Raw genomic sequence first — 13,950 nt, 5'->3', positions numbered from 1 at the left:
ATTATCCTCCAAATAACTATGATATAATGCCTCAAAATGAGTTTTGGAGCAGAGTAACCCACAAAAAGAGTGGATGAAATACTTTTTCAGTCAAAAACAACATAGAATTCATGCAAGCGAGGTCTATTGCAACAGGGTGGGAGTAGAGCACAAAGCAGCACATCAAGGCAGTCCCCATCATGGAAAGATTCCTTGGGAACAGCTGTATGAGTAGCAAAGGCTTCCAGAGTTCTCAGTCACAGATGGCACAGATGATAAGGGAGGAGGAGATCAGACAACTACTCAGAAGGATATTACATGCGACCACTTTGGCTGGTTCTGATACAAGAATCTTGTCACATTACTTAGAACAACATGTTGTTCTAGGTAACAGTTCTGAGTCTCAATCTCAAGGTAAGGAGAAGCACTAGCAAATTCCAGTGCTTGTAACCTTAGGGGTGCAAGGGGCACTTTTCATAGTTCCACATTTTTTTGCATTCACAGATCAGAGCACAAGTCTGGAGAATATTATTCTCCACTTACATCATACCACCTTAGAAGAACCAAAAGTAAATAGATTCCTAGAGCCATCTCTGAAGGCAACAGCACAAAAAATCTAAAGCTTGGAAAAATTCCCCTTCACCACAGTTAAAGACCCATTTTATCAATATTTTTAAAATTAAAAGGAAAGGAAAAGTGAAATAACAACAACAACAACAACAACAACAACAACAACAACAACAACAACAACAACAAACTCAACATTAGAAGTCATTTTGGTGACAGGGAAAGGTCTAACCCAAACTTAAAATAAGACAAGATCCAAAGTCTCCAAAAAAAAGTGAATTGCTCTCAAGTTGAAAAAAAATTCATGAAGAAGTTCAAAATTATTTTAAAAGTCAAATAAGAGAGCTAGAAGAAACACTAGGAAAAAGAAATGAGAGTAAAACAGGAAAAGCATAGAAAAAGAATCAATAATTTAGTAAAGAGGCACAAAAAAATACTGAAGAAATTAAACTCCTAAGAAACAGAATGGGTCAATTGGTAAAAGAGGCACAAAAATCTATTGGAGAGAACTTCTTAAAAAGTAGTATTTTGGGGCAGCTGGGTAGCTCAGTGGAGTGAGAGTCAGGCCTAGAGACAGGAGGTCCTAGGTTCAAACCCTGCCTCAGCCACTTCCTAGCTGTGTGACCCTGGGCAAGTCACTTGACCCCCATTGCCCGCACTTACCAATCTTCCACCTATGAGACAATACACCGAAGTACAAGGGTTAAAAAAAAAAAGTAGTATTTTCAAAATGGAAAAATATATACAAAATACACTGAAGAAAAAGACTTCTTAGAAGACAAAATTGGCCATATGGAAAAGAGAAAGAAAAATTTACTGAGGAAAATATTGTTTTAAAAAGTAGAATTGGCAATATGGAAAGGAGGCAAAAAAGCTCACTTAAGAAAATTACACTTTAAAAATTAGAAATCAGCAATTGGAAGCTAATGACTCCATAAGTCATTAAGAAATAACCAAAGTCAAAAGAATGGGAGGGAAATGAAGAAATGAAGAAAATGTGAAATATCTCATTGAAAATGCAACTGACCTGAAAAATGAATGCAGGGGAGGTGATCTAAGGATCATGGCATAAAAGCCATCAAAGAAAAATTAAAAGAGCTTAGATATCATCATTTAATAAATTATCAAGGAAAACAGTCATAATATTCTAGAACCAGAAGGTAAAATAGAAATTGAATGAATCCATGCATTTATTATCTCTTGAAAGAGATCTCAAAAATATAACTCCAAGGAATACTATAGCCAAACTCCAGAACTTCCTGATCAAGGAGAAAATATTATGACCAACCAAAAAAGAAACAACTCTGATATCATGGAGCCACAGTCAGGATAATACAAAATTTAGCTGATTTTAAGGGATCAGAAGACCAGGAATATGATAATCCAGAAGGCAAAGGAGTTAGAATTTCAACCAAGAATCACTCAAAAAACTGAACATAACCCTTCAGGAGAAAAAATGGTATTTAATGAAATAGAGGACTTTAAAATATTCTTAATGAAAACACCAGAGCTGAATGGAAAATGTACCTCTCAAATAAAAGATTTAAGAGAAGTATAATAATATAAATAGGAAAGAAAAGTTAAAAGACCTTCTGTTAGGTTAAAATGTTCACATAGCTACATGGGAACTTGATTCTTATAACTCCTAAAAACTTTATCATTATTAGGGAAGTTAGAAGACGCATACCTAGACATTGGACAAGGTTGTGAGTTGAATATCATGGGATGATATCTAAAAAATAAATTAAAGGCATGAGAAAGAGGGAGGAGAAGGGAGGAAGGAAAAAAAGAGAAAGGGTTAATTATCCCACATAAAAGAGGCATGAAACAGCTTTTACATTAGAGGGGAAGATGGATGAGGGCTTATTCTCAACAGAATTGGCTCAATGAAGGAATGATATACACAATCAATTGGATATGAAAATCTATCTTTCCCTAAAGGAAAGTAGTAGGGAAAGGGGATAAAAGAAAAGGATAAGGCTTAAGTATATAGGGTCATGACAACATTATATACAATGACAGGAATACTGTATGATGAACAACTTTGAATTATTTAGCTATCTTCAGTAATACAATAATTCAAAACAATCCCAAATAATTTATGACAAAAAATATCATTTGCTTCCAGAGAAAGAACTAATGGAGTGTGAATTCCCATCAAATCAACCTTTTTTTAACTTTCTTAAATTTTTTGAAGTTTCTTTAGACAAGAAAAGTAATATGGAAAAATGTTTTAATGATTACAAATATAAAATCTATATCAGATTATTTACCATGTCAGCAGGGGATGTGGAGAGGCAGGGAAGGAGAGAAAATGAGACTCAATATTCTTTTTAAGATGTTGGAAACTTTTTTATATGTAATTAGAGGAAAATAAAATAAAATTTAAAAAGTGGAATAATGTATTAAAAATATATAACTACACTGGGAAAATTTCCAAATAACTGGAAGTGGGGGAGTTCTTGTTGACAATAGTTATAAAGAAAAGAAATGGCAATTCTGAATATGTGAATGATTATCAATCCACCTAAACTCAAATGTTTTTGAAAATTATCTTTACTAATTTTGAGGACATAAGTTATATCTTGTAAAGTAACTTTAAAAAGGAATAGATTAGTATTTTTTCCACAAAATAGCTCATTTTCACACAGAGGGTATGTAATACTGTTATTCTATGTATTCCTTGCTGATTATAAACACGGTAATAAAATCTCTCCTTCAACATGGTACCATGGCTACCTTAACATTATATAGCTTGAATCATAGATACATCCATGGAAAATCCTCCTTCATGTTATCCTCAGACTATCAATATCAAGCTAGGTTTAATTTATCTAATATCTGCTATTTGCCAATCACTGTGCTAGGGGCTACAGATATCAATTCAAAATGGAGACAGTTCCTTTAGTTACTTATTTTCCTACTAGATTCACCACTGGAACAGAGAATTTCCTGGGCAAGATCCAAAGAGAAAAGGAATTCTTTATAGATGAATAGATCCTATTTCTATTTGCATGTGATTGAAGTAACCCATAGAACATTATAGTACTTTTTTTTTAAACATTTAAAAAATTTTTAAATTTAAATTTTAAGATTTTGTTTTAATTAATTAATTTAGAACATTTTCCCACGGTTATAGGATTCATTGTCTATCCCTCCCCTCCTCCAACCCCCTCCCATAACCAAAGCACAATTCCACTGGGTTTTACATGCGTCATTGATCAAGACCTATTTCCATATTATTGATATTTGCACTAGGGTGCCATTATAGTACCTTCTTAAGAAGACTCACTACCAGTCTAAGGAAAATAGTTTATCAAACACAACAGCAATAAAAAGTATATGTATTATGCTTATTGTCCAGATCGTGACAAGTAAATAGATTGGGATGCTCCATTACATTTGTACATTTGTCCATCAGTTCCTAAAAAGAAATGAGATAGGTTAAACACAATTGATTAGAATTAAAAGAGAGCTATCGGGATTGCATCTAGAAAACAACATACAATTTTTAGTGTTTACAACTTTCTCCCTGACACAAAAATTATATCTTTTGGACATGATTATCTCCCCTATGAGAATACATGGCTGGACATTACAAAACATAGTAATCCTCAAAGAAATAAAACTATAGAGAACCCAAAGAGAAATAATTGACAATCAGGAAGCTCTACTATATTAACAACTATGATTTATACGAATATGGCAAAACATATTATCCAACAAATGTATGATTAAAAAACCAATGCATATTAATCTTGCAGCAAGATTAAGAGACTAGTGTTGCACTTTTAGAATGAAATGGAAACTAAAGGAGAGTCTCCAATGTATTGAGTACATTAAATAATGGCAAATAATCTTTGAGAACAGGAATATCAGGGTTTGAGTCTGTCTTCCAAATCAATACTCCAATTGAAACAAAAAACTTGGGGTGGGGTAAAATATACTAAGTAATTCTCAATTGTTATAGAGAACAGTGCATATCAAATGGATTTCCTGTGTTAGAACAAGGAACACCCTCGTTAACTACATTCAAATAGTCTTAATCTTAGGTATGTATCCATTAGTATTAATAGGAAAATAACAAGTCCAAGTACCAATTCATTTTAATTGTTTGGAATATGGAATGACTACACATTCAGATTGAAACAGCCTACATATTGCTTTATGCTCATATCTTCTATTGACCACTTGCTCTGATTATAGAAATTTCCTATGAAATAAAAAGGCAGGAACAGGATTACAACAGCAGCAAAAAGTAGTCACTTTCAGCATAAACCTTAAAGGCACAGAATGGTACATCGCTTGCATACCAATATTCTTAACTTTATTTGACTTCAAGTTAGAGTCACAGTAAATATTCTACCTCATAGCCAGACTCAAGATTAATCAGGTGGGAAATATTTCTATTAAAAAGTAAGTTAAAAATTGGGAAAATAAGTCAGAAGGCATCCCATCTTTAGCTGTGTTGAAATTGTCCTCTCAACTTTTCACAGATGAAGAACTCCATCTGTCACAATTCAGGATCACAGACCATATGACTTTTTCTCATTTAATGGATTACTGACAATAATATGAATTCATGACACAAAATAATGTTATTTGTAGTTCCAAGATATCTTATATCCAACGGCAAGTTTCATTAATCATAAATTAAAGCTATATCTAATTAAGCTTTTATAAATCTAAATACTCAAAATTACTTTGTGAAAAATATACCTTACTAGAAAAAGCCTCATTTGTAGGTCAATAATTGAATATGTTTAAGAAGTAAAAATATGATTATGAAAAAACATTCTCAAAAATAAAATAAAAATCTTTACTATATTAAGGACTTTAAAGTGGTAGGGTATTATGACCTCTCTGCTCATTTGCATATATCTGCTTTGGTGATAAAATTGTTTAAAAAGTGGGAAATTGCACTAACATTTACAAACTGGAATATGATTTTAAAAGCACTATTAATTTCAAAGTGAAATATGTATAATATTACATCTTACATGAAATATGGATTAGGTGTAAGTTGGACCTCATTTAAGTCAATGGAAAGAGAAAGACTTGAGGAATTAACCTGACATGGAAACCTGGGGAGAAAAATCAAAGATAGCAGGAGATTATGAACTTGCTCTCTTAGAGCAGAGACTGATAATAGCAACTAAGAAAAGACTTCAATTAAATGAATATTGATTTTTAGGAGAGAGAATTCATTTCATTGGCTAAGTGCTTCACAGTTAATATCCTTTCTCACCACTTAGAGTTGGGAAAAGATGAGTTTCCTCAAAATTGCCTGTAGCTCTATGTTGCCACCTATGGTTTGAGAAAAAGCAGATGGAAAGACTAACTTAGAAGTTAGTTTGTATCTTTATATCTTAGAATTGCATTGCTTGTAAATTCAATCTGAAGTTTATTGTTGTGAGTTTTGTCCTGACTAAAGAGTGAAGCATCTTGATTTCTGAATAACTGGCTAGTTTGATTTATATAGAGTAGAAATAGCAATTCTGAATAGCTTTTTATTTCTCTGCCTGAAATGGAATTCCCATTCAAAATAAGAGGCTGTATTTCCTTTTGAGGGTGATAGTAAGTTGAAAGAATTTTTAAATACTATTTTGGTGTATAAAGGAGATTAATGAGTACAAAACAACAAACATGAAGCAAGGAAGTATATGAGTTTTACTTAATTAAATATTACTATGCTAGATTGATGTTATGTATATTCCCACTATGCCTAACAGACATTATGTACATTAGTAGAAGAATGCCACCTTGGATTTGGTTTATATGTGTATTAGGGTGTGGTTTTATCACTTATACATTTGCTGTAATATGTGAATCTGGTTCATAAGAACAAACCCTTAAACTCTAAGTAGTTTTAGGGGAAAATCATTAGGTCATTTGTTAAAAAGGGAGCTAGAAAGAAGAGGTGTCTCCACTCTTCAGGTTCTGGAAGGTTTACTTTATACATGATTTTGACAAAGGTATTTGAAAAAGAATCATACATGAATTATGAAGGAAACTCAAAATGCAAACTTGTTGGACCCCAAACAAGTCCTGGATATGGAGGCCCAAAACAAGAATGCTTTGGGTGGATCCAGGTGTGGGCAAAGCCAAAATTCATTGTAGCCATCTCTAGCATTTTAAAACAGTGACTAGAGTCAGGCAATATTCTGGATGCAAGTCACTTCTAATCACATAAAGTTGGATTCAATTATTATTAAGTAGTAAATAATCTATAATCCTAATTTTTAGGTTTAAAACCAAAGATCTTTACAGTCTAATTTCCTTTGCCTTATTGCTAACTAAATATTTTAACATCCAAATATGTCATAATTATGAATGATTGCATAAAAAGAAGAAGGTCAATGAAGTCTCAGGAACTAGAATAATAGGTGGAAGGAAAATTTTCACATTAACAATTAATCCTAGGACCTTGAGAATTAAAGTGTAACAAAAATAACTATTTCATTACTGGCCTATCTCTGGGAACCTAGACCTACTTGAATGAGGACAGGTTGGAGTGAATGAACCAAATTAAAGAATGAATAGATACATGTCCAATTAAGAGAGGTTTAAGGCCTCTACAAATTGTGGATAGTTATTCCCTTCACCGATATATACACCATTGCCATTAAATTGGAATTTAAAGATTTTGACAGTCTGTCAAGGAGAATGTGCACTGATTTATCACAGGAACAAAAGGAGAAAATGGCAAAAAATGTCAAAGGATTTTGAGATGTAGAATATGGGGGAAAAGAGTTATCTAGTGGTAAATGACTTCTATTTTGTCAATTAATTATGAAAGAAAATTCTATTAAGAAACAGAGGAGGGATGGTTGATGAGGCTTGAAGAAAATATTTTCTAAATAAAGAAACAAACTTTGTGGGAAGTGCAAAGGAGAATTTATTAAAGAAAAGTAAAAGGATTGCCTTTTTGTAGTGGGACAAAAGTGGAATTAGAAAGCAGATATTTGTAATAGACCCAGTCAGTAGGATTGTATGAATTTTTCCAGAACCATTGAGCAGTTCATAAGTAAGCAATGGGGGCTGTCATCTTTCATACTCAAAGAGGAGAAAAATTACATCACTGTTAATGTACAGTGTGTCTGACTCTGGCTGATTAGACCACTATGAAGTTGGAAGGCTCTACCACAGGTTAGACACAAATAGCCTGTGGGAACATTTGGGATGGATATATTTCTAAATTTGCACATATCACATTTCTTTTGAGCTATTGCAATTCTGCTTTGTTCATAGAGTGCTGTGCTTTCTTTGATGTGGGTATGTAAAAGGTAAGCATAGAAAAGGTGAGAGGGCAAGGAAAAGTCTAGAGTTGAGATTGCCAAAGAATGAATGATAATAGGATCATGTATAGTTGAATTGTTCCAGAGCCAGCATGATAACCTGGAAGAGTATTAAGGGAAAGGACTAGAAGTCATGGAGAGATGGGCATGGGGGGGGTTTTATGAGTAAGGCACAAAAGACAATGGAAGGATTAGATAATACTAAAGTAATGAAGCCAATTTCCAGAAGCTATTCATGAAAAGCAGTTTGTTGCTGAATAGTCAAACCTCCTAAAGGCCAATGGCAGTACATTAAACAGAACCACTGAGATATGACTTGAAATTATGCTCCAGCTCCAAATTACAATAAAGATACCAATTTGAGAACACTAAGGGATTCAGATTGTATTTATAATGGTTCTATATAGTCAGAATCAAGAAAAGAATTTCCTTTGTCCCTTCATATCTTACTTAGAATGACTCTGGTTCCAGTTTGTGGTACTAAAGAAGTCTTTACAGAAATTAATGCCTTCTAAGACCTTTCCTAGTTATAACATCAAGGGCTTCTGAAGAGCCACAAAAATACAGATGGACATACCTCCTCAGGAATTGGTCAGAGTGAAAATTAGCTTTATCATGAAAGGGAAACCATCACTTGGAAAATGATTAAACAAATTATAAATTCATGAATGCAATAAAAACTATTATGCTATGAAAAGTGATTAATGGAGAATTCAAAGAGGCATAGAAAGAATTTTGTGAAGAAATAGAGCACAAATTAAACAGAGGTAGGAAAATTATGTATCCAATGATTATAACAATGTAAATGATAAAGAAAATAACAGAAATGACAAAAAACATTAACTAATTATGATGGTCAAGAAGTTTGTACCTGAAAAGGACTGAAAACTACTCCTTTCCCCTTCTTTGCGGAGTAACATTGGATGTAAAAAATTTACTATATTAGCAGAAAAGATGATTTGTTGTTTTTGTTTGTCTTAGCTACTTTTCCACTTCTTCCTTTATTCATTTGTAGGTCATATCTGTTGCCCAGGTATGTCTTGTGTATGCTCATATGTTTTGTCTAAATGTAGTTAGCAAGGAGAATTTGATATATATCTAACGAATCTTGCCAAGAGGATTTGATTCCTGCCTACAGGGGAATAGGAGAAGATGTGATAAGGCTAGCTGCATATGCTCTCTTCAGAATAGAAGTGCCAAACTAAATTGAATATTGGAGAAAGAGAAAAAAAATTCTTAGGCTTAAATCATCTTTCTGGTCACTGTCCCTTAAAAAGAAAAGAGTATCCTAAGCTCATACATATACAAAGGTTTGACCCATTCTCAACAAAACAGATAGTAAATAGTAATCAGAGAAGTTATGTAGATTAGAATATACCAAATAATACTTCAAGTGAATGAGCACTCCCATTGGGAGTAATATGTCTCAGTTTAACTGAGGGAGGCTCCAATTGACCAAAGGGCAAATTATCTAATGTCACTATGGAGGAAAGCTAGATATGAGGGACATATTAGGGATCAGCCTTTTCATTTTCTTTCTTCTGAAACCTCTCCCTGAAAAGGATCTGGAGATGTATATGCCCTCTCTGAAAGAAGGAAGGGAAAATGTCTTTGTGTCTTTCCCCAAACTCTCATGTCACCTCTATCCTTTTGCACAGACATAAAACAATTTTTTCAACCAATGAAGACAGCTATAGGCAAATAGTCCAAACTCATTCCCAGGATAAAACTTTGTTTCAAGAGATTACTTTCTAGGAAGTTACATAAAGAAGGAATTATTCAGAAATTATGTGATGAAAAAGCTAATCTTTAAAAAGTTGAACCTAAGGGTAAAAATTAAAATTTGATTCTTAGGATACATTTCCTTTTCCTTTCTATCACCTTTTCTGAATTTCATCTCAAAGCAATGTAGACAATTGGTAGTACACAAAGTAAATGTTTCAGCAAAAGTATAAAGGAAAGATTTCCTTCTTCCTCCCAAAATTATGATTTAAAGAATACTCCATTTCCTAGTATAATTAAATGACCATTTCATAAGTAGATTCATCAGATTGACTCTGGGAGGAGGGCAACTCATTTATTTTCACTCATTTTAATTACAGGAAGCTCTTAGAACAAATAGTATCAGAAATCAGATCATATGTTGCAAATATATTATTATTTTTATTATTCCTATTGACTCCCAGAGGAGCATAGGGCTGCAACCATCTCACGCCAACGGACTCTGTTCTGGGCAACTTCCACCAACTGAGCATATCTTTGCCAGGTCTGTTTTGGCCTTCCGACTTTTCTCCTCCCTGGTGGGTTCCATATTTTTTTCTTTTTCATAGCGTCCTGACTGATGGGATACTGAATTGTTCTTTCCCAGAGTCTGGTATTGGAGATCTTTTCAGGCCATCTGATGTTCAAGATTTGACGTAGGCCTGGAGTTTGTTGTCTTTTGCCAGCACGCGTCGTGGACTCTGTTGGAGAGCAATCTTCCAGACTAGGCAATCGTTGGTTTTGTTGGTTTAATGAGGTTGCAGTTTCTATAGCAAGTGAGATTTTTACGGGGTGAGGTTGCTAGCCTGGCACCAAACCCTCCTCCTTTTTCAGCCGGGCTTGGGACCGTCCTTGGCAGAGTTATGTTGCAAATAGATCTCATTTAATTAATCTTATAACAATAATAATAATTTTTAAAAGCAAAAAAGATATTTCTTCTAAGAACTAGTGCCCCATGATGAGAACACCCAATTATTGGATTATCTTTATCTAATTTACTCTTACAAGTAAGAGTTATTTTTCAAAGGTACATTGCCTTCTCATTAGAGGCAGTAATCTCCACAAGGACTACTGAGGCTAAGATCATGCAACAAAGATACTATTTAATTATGGTATTGGAAAGAATGTTGAGTTTGTTTCTTGTGATTTCAGGGGGGAAATTCCAGATTTATAGGTCAAATTACTTGCTAGTGAGAAGACCATAGATGGTGGATATGGGTAGAGTTCATTTAATGATATTTTAGGTATTCATATCACTGGAAGAACATTCTTTACATTTTAAAACAGAAAAAGATCAAGGTACAAATACAGTACTGCACAGGGGAGGATTGTCCTTTTTGTGGATTCATTATACATAGAAGTGTTTTGGTCCTGAGTTAAGGTTGATAAGTCAACCTTTTTTTTTTTTTAAAGTTCACTCTACAGATAATACAAACACTAAGTCTCTAAAAGCATACTTGAACTGATAAGATTTAAGGTGTAACCTATCTTAAAATCACAAGAAGGCTGGCTTCTCTATTTCTCTAGTATACTTACCGTACTAATAATGACATTGAAAAATTGGTTTGGAAGGGTTTTCACTAATGTTGTGATGATGACAAATTTTTATCAGTAGTGACCAAAGTTTGAAACAATATTAGGTTCTGTTTAACATTAGGCATCTAAAAGGTTTTTTCATTCTACTGCTTTAGCAATTGGAAGGGACAAAACATTAATATTTTATCTACCAGCCCTATATCTCTGATCATAAAAATCAGAAGTGAACTTATTGCTTGGACAATGAGCTAGAAAAGAAGATTCTAATTGCATTTGGAATTTCTCTAAGAGTTTAATGATAGTACAGTGGTGTCATGGCTAATATCTTGGAAATGGAGTCTGGGAGAACATCAGATATATATCAGATATATAACATCAGTCATATTCCTTAACTTTTACAAGAATCTCAGAAAGTATCTGTTATTTTTATCTCTATTTTATGTGAGGAAACTGAAGTATCCAGAGGTTTAGTGACTTTATCAGAACCAGGACTTAAACTCATATTTTCCTTAATCCAAGGCAATTAATTACTCTATCTAGTAGAGAAAACCCACCTTTCATAGCTATGTTTGAATATGTAATTAGTACTCAGATAATTTCCTCAGGGTAAAACTAACATTTTTTTTTTTTTACTTTTTTTTTTTTTTACTTTTTTTTTTTAAACCCTTGTACTTCGCTGTATTGTCTCATAGGTGGAAGATTGGTAAGGGTGGGCAATGGGGGTCAAGTGACTTGCCCAGGGTCACACAGCTGGGAAGTGGCTGAGGCCGGGTTTGAACCTAGGACCTCCTGTCTCTAGGCCTGACTCTCACTCCACTGAGCTACCCAGCTGCCCCTAACATTTTGTTTTGAAGTAATCAATCAGTCTGTGTCATTTGAAATTATTGTAAGCCCTGGAAGACTACGTCTCCCAGGACTCTCTCTGCTACAACTTCCCCTGACACCTCCCACTTCCTTTGGGGAGGGAAAGTTTGGCACCTTTTCGCTCTCTCCACCACAAGCTCTGCTCTCTCTACCCAGGAGGGTCTGCTCTAAACCCTGGAAGCTTAACTCTCTGCAGAACTCTCTCTTGGTGCCTTTTTCCCTTTCTGTCAACCTCCTAGTTTTCCCTAGACCTTCCCTTTCCTAAACTAAATAAAGCCTAGCTATTCAAACCCTAAAGTTGCTCTCTGATCATTCATTTGAGGGCTCTGGTCAATTTCCCCCTGCTGGGGTTGGGACCACTACCTTCCTTTCCCTTCCTTTCCCTTCTCTCTTTTCTCCCATCCATCCTACCATCCTACCTTCCTCTCTTCACTTTCACCACACAAGTCACAATATCATTTATTAAATACTAACTTGGTGCCAAGCACAGTGCTGAGTACCTAGTATAGAAAGAACAATATAAAATGACCCTGGTAATTTATATTCTAATGGTAGTAGAGAGAACATATAAATTGGTAGATAAATAAAAGACAGAATAGGTAAAAGGTAATATATATATATATATTTTTAAAAAATTGTTTTTCCACAGCCAGAAGGCTAGGTCTCTCACCTACTTATTTCTCTCCATTTTTCCTATCCAGGACCTGCATTAGGGCTTAGCCATGGGCCTGAATCAATTGGAAACTGTTCAGGCTTTGTGGGGGAGACACTTGACTCTCTGGGCCAGCATCCACAGTGCTTAGACACTCCCTGCCAATGGCAGCAGGCAAGTGCATGGTTCCTCGCCCAGGGTCAAAAGTTCTGCCAGAGCTTCTAAAGATGGATGATGAGTGGCAGCCATGCTGAGAGGACCTCTCTGATGGAATTGCAGATGACTTTCTTTTCTAATAAAGAGCTACATAAATTGGAAAAAAATTAACAATCGTATTCTGACACTTTGTGATCCAAGTTCACTTTCTCCCTCCTAGTGGGTCCCAAGACAGGAGGTAATATGATATAGGTTGTAGAGTTATTATAAAATACATATTTCCATGTTTATCACATGAAAGAAGACATTTATCACATGAAAGAAGACATATATAACTAGAAAAAAACTCATGGAGGAAAGCAAAAAAAAAATATATGTTTCATTTAGACATATGTTGCATTTAGACTGTCAGTTCCTCCCAGGGCAGGGTCTAGCCTTTTCATTTTTTTAAAATCACATCCCTTGAAGTTGTCCCGGATCCTTGTATTGCTGATAATAATTAAGTCTTTTACAGTTCATCATTGTGCATTATTGCTGTTACTATGTATACAACATTCTCCTGGATAGAGAAAGTACCTCTCTTTGTACTCTTTGTACTTGTACTGCTTTGCAGCACTTCATATTTTTTAGTGATTGTCTGGTTGATGGTTTCTTATGGTACAAGTTAGATGGTCATCTTACAGGGGAAGGCACTAAAGGCTAGGGATAGGGGTGGGATGAGAAAGGCCTCCTGAAGAAGGTGATATTTTATCTGAGTCTGGAAGGAAACCAGGTAGACTGAGAGGCAGAGATGAGTAGTCAGAGCATCCCAAGCATGAGTGATAGTAAATGACAAAGAAATGGTAGTGTAATAAATAAAAGGTGGTCTGGAAGCCCAGCACCAGAGTTACAAGCATTTATTAATGAAGAGGGAGAGAGAGATAGCGAGAGATTGAGAGGTATCAGCCTAACTAGAATCATTTGGTTAGCTAAGGCCTTCTTGCCATGGTAGCACAGTGGCTCACCAAGAGAGTCAAGATAAGGTAGTGTCTGGAAAACTTAGAGCGAGGCAGTCCAGGTCTGGAAGCTCAGAGAGCGCAATGTGCTTCCTGCCTGTGTTTAAGAGCCCTCCTTGTCCATTGGCTTTCAAATGTCATG

Source organism: Gracilinanus agilis, chromosome 3 (genome assembly GCF_016433145.1).
Source record: "Gracilinanus agilis isolate LMUSP501 chromosome 3, AgileGrace, whole genome shotgun sequence".
NCBI lineage: Eukaryota > Metazoa > Chordata > Mammalia > Didelphimorphia > Didelphidae > Gracilinanus > Gracilinanus agilis.
This window is presented reverse-complemented; position numbering follows the sequence as displayed.